The 8,510-nt window shown below is 37.3% G+C and overlaps 1 protein-coding gene and 1 pseudogene across 1 annotated transcript in view; both read right to left on the bottom strand.

Moving 5' to 3' along the window:
- The window catches only part of LOC114658434 (uncharacterized), a 24,908-nt pseudogene extending 19,983 nt beyond the window's left edge, over nt 1-4,925 (bottom strand).
- LOC127529442 (odorant receptor 131-2-like) overlaps nt 1-8,510 on the bottom strand; it is a 442,990-nt gene that overhangs the window by 345,284 nt on the left and 89,196 nt on the right. The window lies entirely within an intron of this gene.

Here is an 8,510-nt window from a genome sequence, read left to right as displayed (position 1 = left end):
AACAAATCCAATAACCACAGAAAACACAATAAAAACAATGCTTATAATAATTCCATGCAACTTTTAATGACAATCCGAGGGAAGCTGTTTCGTCTGCTAGGATAAAAAGATAAGAAGGATGATGGTCACTCAGGTGTGATGTTACGATGGATCCACCTCTTGGGGTTTCAACCCAAAGAACACAAAGAACATATGTAAGCTTCAAGACATATAAATTTTAAATAATGAACAAATATACCACAAATTACATGAAAACATCCATCCATCCATTGTCCAACCCGCTATATCCTAACTACAGGGTCATGGGGGTCTGCAGGAGCCAATCCCAGCCAGCACAGGGCGCAAGGCAGGAAACAAACCCCGGGCAGGGTGCCAGCCCACCGCAGGGCACACACACACACACACCCACCTACACACCAAGCACACACTAGGGACAATTTAGGATCACCAATGCACCTAACCTGCATGTCTTTGGACTGTGGGAGGAAACCCACGCAGACACAGGGAGAACATGCAAACTCCACGCAGGGAGGACCCAGGAAGCGAACCCAGGTCTCCAAACTGTGAGGCAGCAGCACTACCCACTGCGCCACTGTGCTGCCTACGTGAAAACATGAAAATCATAATTCAAAAATAAGCAAAACAATAATAGAAAATATTCATGAGGCAGGAAATATACACTGTCAGTGACATACCACAAACCAAGTCTCTTCATTCTTACTATACTGTAGAACAGATTACTTGATCCTAATCAATCAGGCTTCAAGAGGGGTCATTCTACCAAGATGGCTCTACTGACTGTTGCTGAAATGGTATAACTAGCTGAATCTTTGACACAGTTATCCATTAGGTTATCCTTGCTACACTCCCTGACCTTGGCAACACTGGCACTGCTCTCAGATGGTTTATATCCTGTCATGAACTTGCAGTCCCAAAAGCACAGAAGTTTCATATATACTTCCAAAATTGCCCACTAGGGGCAGATTGCCATTAAAATCTTAATAAAATAAAAGATTTATTTTTAACAAAAAATGCTTATTAGGCCAAGAAGCAACATGGAGCACAAAAGGAATTACCTAAAGGCAAGGCAATCCAAGATTGTAGCTCAGCTTCATAAAGATGGATCTCCTTATTTTCCAATCCAGCTTACAGTATCTATTCAACATCCTATCTCTGTAAAGGTTGGCTTATCGTCACTAACACTTACCAATTCAATACGCAACCTTGGTGAGTGATTCAATCTCCAGCACTCCTTCATTGACCACATTGCAACTCTCTGTCTCTATCGTTCATGTTGATTCACTCTGCATAACATCAACAAGATCAGACAGTATCTGAGACATGCATAAAGTGAAGTTTTTCCTCTCACCCAATCAGTTCTACTAGTGAATGGTATCTAGCGATGCCAACTCCATAGGATATCAAATCTCCATCCAGACTCTTATTCTGAGTAAATTCCAGCTGGTGAAAAAATACCTTCCACCTGCATCCAAAGTGCTAACTCCCTTACTATGTTTAAGAAGTATTTAAAGACTCTCTTATTCAGTGAATATCCAACTAACTGAAAAAGATTTTGATATTAGATTCTTAGTAGCTAAGGACCATTGTAGCTAAACGAAAGAGTCTAAAATCCAACTTTGTGTTCCAACACTCCCAGCAAACACTGGACTCCTGTTCAGCTTGACGAAACTCAAGGGAATGCTTATGTTATATAAAGCAGTAATTAGGTTATCACCTGTTGTACTGTGTACAGTTTTGGTATCCATATTACAAGAAAAGATGTAACAGTGTTAAAGAAAGTCCAGAGAAGAGCAACTAGGCTAATTACAAGACTAGGAAGTTTGAGCTTGGAGGAGAGATTGAAGGAGCTGAGTCTTTACAGATAAGGCAATCAGATATTAAAATGAAATGATCAAAGTGTTTAAAATTATGATTGGAATTACTGCAGTGTATCCCAGCTGTTACTTTAAAATGCATTCCACAACAAGAAAAAAACAAAATGGTTGTAAGCTTGTAAAGGGCAGATTATGCACAGAAAGTTTTTTTTCTCATAAAGAACCATAGACACATAGAAAAAGTAATGAGTAGTGTGGTGAAGAGTAGGACATTAGGGACTTTCAAATCTTGAGTTTGTTGTAATTTTGGACAATCTTGGTGAATAGGGTGGACAAGTTTGTTAGGCTTGAATGACTTGTTCTTGTCACAATTGGTCTGTTCTAATGCAGTTGCCATTTCTTTGAAGAAAAATAAAAATTGCAAGATATGTTTTCAAGATATACACAATGTTTCCCACTCCATGCCAGCCTAAAACTGGGTAATGAAGGTTCAGTAAATGGATATAAGGATGTTTTAAGCATAGACAGATGCAACATGGTAATGTTTATTTGAGGTTTTATTTTCAATTTCTAATAAGCACAGTGGACTTGTTTTTCACATTGGTTGCTTAAATGAAAAACCAGTGAGAATACAAAGATTGCAATCAGACAATATGTAGTTTGCCCTGCTTTATACTATAGTACATATGAGGTAATGCAATGAACAAGAGTATACAACAATGTGCAGCATTCAATATTCATTAAGTATAGAACAAGCACAATGACTAACCCAAGCCTTTGAGGCAATATAGTCAAAAACTATCAGAGAACAAAGGATTCACAACATTTACCGTTGTGAGTTATAATTACATTATAACTAACATTCCTGCTCATGTTGTATTTAAATAACTGCCTGAACTATAAAGGAAATGACTGTAGCCAGAAAAGTAAAGGGGGCTGGGTAAGTGGATAAGGAAAATTTTTGTTATCTGAAAGACAGTCTGATAAAGTAGGAAAGGAGAAACTTCTATGGAGTCCATGACCATCTGTAAACTGTAGATGGGAAAATACACATTAATTATAAAGTTTCTGACAGTATTTTTGGCTGCATACCATAAAATGGCGTTCTGTTTTTCAGATACTGAATTACAGGATGCCTTTAGAGGCAAAAGCTCAGAAATTACATTATAACTATTTAGATAAATGCAATGGTGATGGACAGGTTGACAGATGAGATTAGACAGGAGTCCCCTTGGACTATGATGTTTGCTGATGACATTGTGATCTGTAACGAGAGTAGGGAGCAGGTTAAGGAGACCCTGGTGAGGTGTAGATATGCTCTAGAGAGGAGAGGAATGAAGGTCAGCAGGAACAAGACAGAATACATGTGTATGAATGACAGGAAGGTCAGTGGAATGGTGAGGATGCAGAAAGTAGAGTTGGCTTAGGTGGATAAGTTTAAATACTTAGGATCAACAGTACAGAGTAACAGGGATTGTGGAAGAGAGGTGAAAAAGAGAGTGCAGGCAGGTTGGAATGGGTGGAGAATAGTGTCAGGAGTAATTTGTGACAGACGGGTATCAGCAAGAGTGAAAGGGAAGGTCTACAAGACGGTAGAGAGACCAGCTTTGTTATATGGGTTGGAGACGGTGGCACTGGTCAGAAAGCAGGAGACAGAGCTTGAGGTGGCAGAGTTAAACATGCTAAGAATTGCAATGGGTGGGATGAGGATGGACAGGATTAGAAATGAATACATTAGAGGGTCGGCTCAGGTTGGACGGTTTGGAGACAAAGTCAGAGAGGTGAGATTGCATTGGTTTGGACATGTGCAGAGGAGAGATGATGGGTATATTGGGAGAAGGATGTTAACAATAGAGCTGCCAGACAAGAGGAAAAGAGGAAGGCCTAAGAGATGGTTTATGGATGTGGTGAGAGAGGACATGTAGGTGATGGTTGTGACAGAGCAAGATGTAGAGGGCAGGAAGATATTGAACAAGATGATCTGTTGTGGCAACCCCTAACGGGAGCAGCCGAAAGAAATAGAAGACAAATGTAGACCATTTTCACTATTCTAGGCAGTAGTGTAGAAATAAGAAAAAATTTGATTTTTTGAGAAAGTTTTCCCATATTACTTTTGCATATTTATTTTCAGTTACTGCTGTATATCTAAAACATTTATTGGAATCAAGAATATTAATCATTAAGACCTTTTTTCAGTTAAATTCTTCTGCTTTTGAATGTATGTAAAACATTGCTAAGGAAGGTCATGATATTTTTGGTTTAAGGAACAACATTTTTCAGTGTTATAACCCTAGGTATATTTTTACCTGATTTTACTATTTTTCTCTTTTGTTGTTATCTGGAGGGACTTTCTTTTACTAAAGCACATACCTTCACATATTCTTTCAGATACTTTCTGAAATTTTCCTCCCTTATTCCATAAATGAGAGGACTCAAAAGACGTGGAAACAAAATTATTAATACATATGTAAAATATTGTACATCTCCTGGATCTTGATTTTGATAGTACAGCCAAAGATTGTTGACAAGTGGATCAAGGAACATGAGTGAACTCAAAGTGAGCTGGATGGCATGTAGCAGTACTGTATTGTATGCCTTTCTAGCAGAAGATTTCTCAGAGCGACTGACTGATCGTGCTGTAATGACAATATGAATGTATGTGCAAGCCATTGTGAGCCAAGCAAATGCAAAATATGTAAAGCTCATGTAGTCCCTTTTAACAGACAGAGAATACGTTCGAACAAAACTGTCACTGTCACATATGATATCGGTACTGAAGAAGTTCATTGGCTCTAGATTTAAGATAATTATAAGGTCGGATGCCGGAGAAAGAAAACTGATCAGCCATATTATATTCAGAATGATGTACGTTCTGCGGAGAGTGCAGATATTTGGGTGATGCAGTGGTTTGCAGATTGCAATATAACGTTCGAGAGCCATAAAGGCCAGATTCAGGGGAGTGTTGTAGGTTGTGGTAACTGCAATTGCCATTAAAAAGTAGCAGAATGACACTGGCATGATATAGACAATCTCAGTCCAAATATGCATGATGATTGCAATAGTAAGTTCCAACACATCATTCAGTACCATGTGAATAAACAAAACGTAACGAGGGTTCCTATGGAATATATGGTGTTTATAAAAAACAGCAATAAGCATTCCATTTATATAGTTGGTTACAATATAAACGATCAGAACAAGTGAAATCTTCAGGATGGACTTTGTTTGGTTACTGAAACCTGGAACAGACAGCTCATCAGTACGCTGGGTGGACTGAATCGAATATACTATAGTATTCATATTAACAGGTCCGGCATTTCTGTGGGAAAAGAAATGTGGGGTAAAACGAGTATATACTTAATGGCACAGTATTTAGTGCTTTAAAAGAACTTCATTTTTGAACTAGGAAAGAATAAGAATGTATTCTGATATATGCCTAATATCACCCAATAAAACGATGAAGCGATAATCAAAAAGTGAAGAACTTTGAAATTTCTTATAACTGCATTCATAATCAAACATGATTAATCCAATTCATGGTTACAGAGATCATATCCTATCCCAACATCATTAAGCACAGAGCAGGAACAAAGATACCATGGCATATCAGACCATCACTCAACTCACTCACTCACGTGTACAGGGTCATTTTGAGTTGCAAATTAACCTTACACAAATTACAATTAACACAAAAAATAAAATTAACACCTACAAAAGGGGACAAAAATCTGTGGAAAAAATCCACACAAACACAGACAATGTGCAAATTCCACCCAGGCAGGAACTAGCATGTCAGTCAGACTAAGAAGTCTGAAACTTAGAAACTGCAGAATTTAACACTCTGCTTTGTGTTTGAAGTATAGTGGGTTAAATTAACATGTCAGTCATATGACTACCACTAATACATTTCAGATTTAATTTTAAATGAAACATATTTTCTTTAGAGTAAAGTTCCATCCAGGACTGGTTCCTTCTTTACTTTTAATGCTGATAGGATAAACTTTGGCTATCATCGACCCTGAAATTTAAATAAGCACATTCAGAAAATGTATGGATGTATGTGTTTGTATTAAATAAATAAATAACACATGTTTATTATATGTTAATTTAACATACATCTCAACATGTTTTACTTATTTGCTGTAAAATCACAATTTATTTTGGAAATGCAACATGATATTTATTTTAACTTAAATTAATAACAATTTAGAGTGTAGGTGCATTTAAAGTAACCATGTATTGGAATAAGCATGTTGTGAAAATGAATGACAGAACAAAAGCAGCCTTACCTGCTGTGATCCTGGTGGACTGAGAACTATTAGGCTTCTAGATACTGAATTTATACAAAAAGGAAATTAATTAGTTAAATCTGATGATGCCATACTTGATATTAAAATCATTAGTGTAGTCAGAGAGTCACAGAAGTTATGCATTTGGATGTGTGTTTTTATTAAATGTCATAGGGGTTAAGGATTTATATACTACTGTTTTCATCTGGCTTTCTTAAATTATGAGACCAGCATAACAAAACAGTTTATTAAGGAATATAATAAGGCAATACACACATAGTTTTTCATATAGTAGTCCATTTCAGGATATAGCAATGGTACATTCACATATTAAGAACTTATAAATAGTATTAATAATAAAAACAAATCATTGTGGACAATCCATCTAATATGTTCAAAATAAAGGTACCATTGGACTCTTATTTGGTAATAGTTAACTGGTTACCAATTTAGTTCAAATGTATAACTGGCATCACCTTTAGTTTTTCACCGTATAATTTCACTGAAATGTTAGCTATATCTTTGTTTGCTAAGGCTATCTGTAGCTAAATACGTCCACCCATTTCTTGCAAGAGCTAACTCTGAATGGAACACTTGCCTCTGGGCAAGTTCATAAATAAATCAACACTTTCTTTTAGGGGGAAAATTTCAAATTACCAATTAATCTAACCTGTACATTTTTGGAATGTATTAATAAACTGGTGTCTCAAAAGAAAACACAGGAGAATATTCACAATCTGGCTGATGAGTACAAGGAGAAGTCATAAGAGCCCTCACCACTGCCGCACCATTCATCTTCTCTCATTATTTTTGGTGTTTTTAAAAGTGCTTCTTTGGATTGGTGAGGGTAAATTTCTTTTTATTTTCTACCTGGAATAGTGTTTCCTTTATTTGAATACAATGTATTTGATCTGTCAAATACATTGTGAATTATAACTATATAGCACCCGACCCAACACAGACTGACACAGAGGCACGTGTAAAAAACACAGAGACTTTTATTTTCTTCACCTGTGGGGCACGTCTCCCCCATGAACCCCACAGGCAATACACAGTTCTAACAAGCACTTTCAAAGCACCACAACACTCCCGTTTTGCACCACCACTCCTCATTGGCAACCTTCCCATTAGGGAACTATGTTTTACATCCTTAAGAACAGTTTTACATTAGTATTTTCACGGAGCACTGAGTTATAGCTGAATGTAACTTGAATTCACAATAGCACGTTTCAAGAGCTTAAAAACACTCCAAATGATAAGAAGTGTTACTGCAGTTTAATCACGTAGAAACTGATCTACACTGTATAATTCTGTTAGGAACCTACATGCCACATATGATACAAATAGTTTCCACACGTGGAAGTTAAGGAACATTGAGTAACACTCAACTTCAGTTTCGCCCAAAGCATTTCAATGGGGAAAACAAGTGAATTTAAGATGTTGATGTGTACATTGAGTAACCCTTAGGAAACCATCCAAACAGTTATTACCCATTAGAGAACTATGTATTACATCATTTGGAACAGTTTTACATCAGTATTTTCAGGGGGCACTGAGTTATAGTTTTTACTTAGAGTCAGAACATGAGCTTGTTCAGCTTATTCAGCTTCTGATCTGACTCAAACAGCGCCAGTATAACTTCACACCCAACCTGACGCTGTTCGTTTTCAAATAATATTGCATTACTTCGACGATGTTTTCTGATTGGTACTATTCGCGTCATAAAATGATTTCTTCCAAAACGTCACATATATTTGTCTCTTTCTTTTTTTAAAATGTGCGTTGTAGCACTCAGCAACTGGCCACCTGCATGTTCTTGCGCACACTAAATCAGACAGCGCTATATGCAATCATCAGATTCAAATGTTAACAGTTATATAGCACAGAATGGAAATCAGCAGTTCTTAGCATTCCACCTACTGTAACTTGCTTTCTTTTTTCTTCGGTTATAGTCTTGAATAAAAGTGCACTTGTTTTGTTATACTTTTACATCAACATATGTTCCTGTGTTTGAGCTACATGGGCATGCTCAAAAAATACACGTATAATGCCACGAAACGTGCATGCAGACACTTCAGTTCGCAAGCATTGGTACGACAATGCAGTCACAAGTACACTGCAGGGCTTTAGCGCGTCTTTATGTGAAAACAGTAGTATCAGATGGGGAGTGTCTGATGATTGCATATAGCGCTGAAGTTACTGCTCTTTACTATGCTTTCCTCTGCATGTCCTGGAGTACAAAAGAAACAGCATACGGCAACACGTGGGGACTAGCAATACTGGGGGAAAAAAACACGCGGTCGTATGTATCGTGATACACTGCAGAACTATAGCGCGTCTTTATGTAAAAACAGCAGTGTCAGGTGGGGGGCGGTAGGGATGGATC

Source organism: Erpetoichthys calabaricus, chromosome 10 (genome assembly GCF_900747795.2).
Source record: "Erpetoichthys calabaricus chromosome 10, fErpCal1.3, whole genome shotgun sequence".
Lineage (NCBI taxonomy): Eukaryota > Metazoa > Chordata > Cladistia > Polypteriformes > Polypteridae > Erpetoichthys > Erpetoichthys calabaricus.
This window is presented reverse-complemented; position numbering and strand designations above follow the sequence as displayed.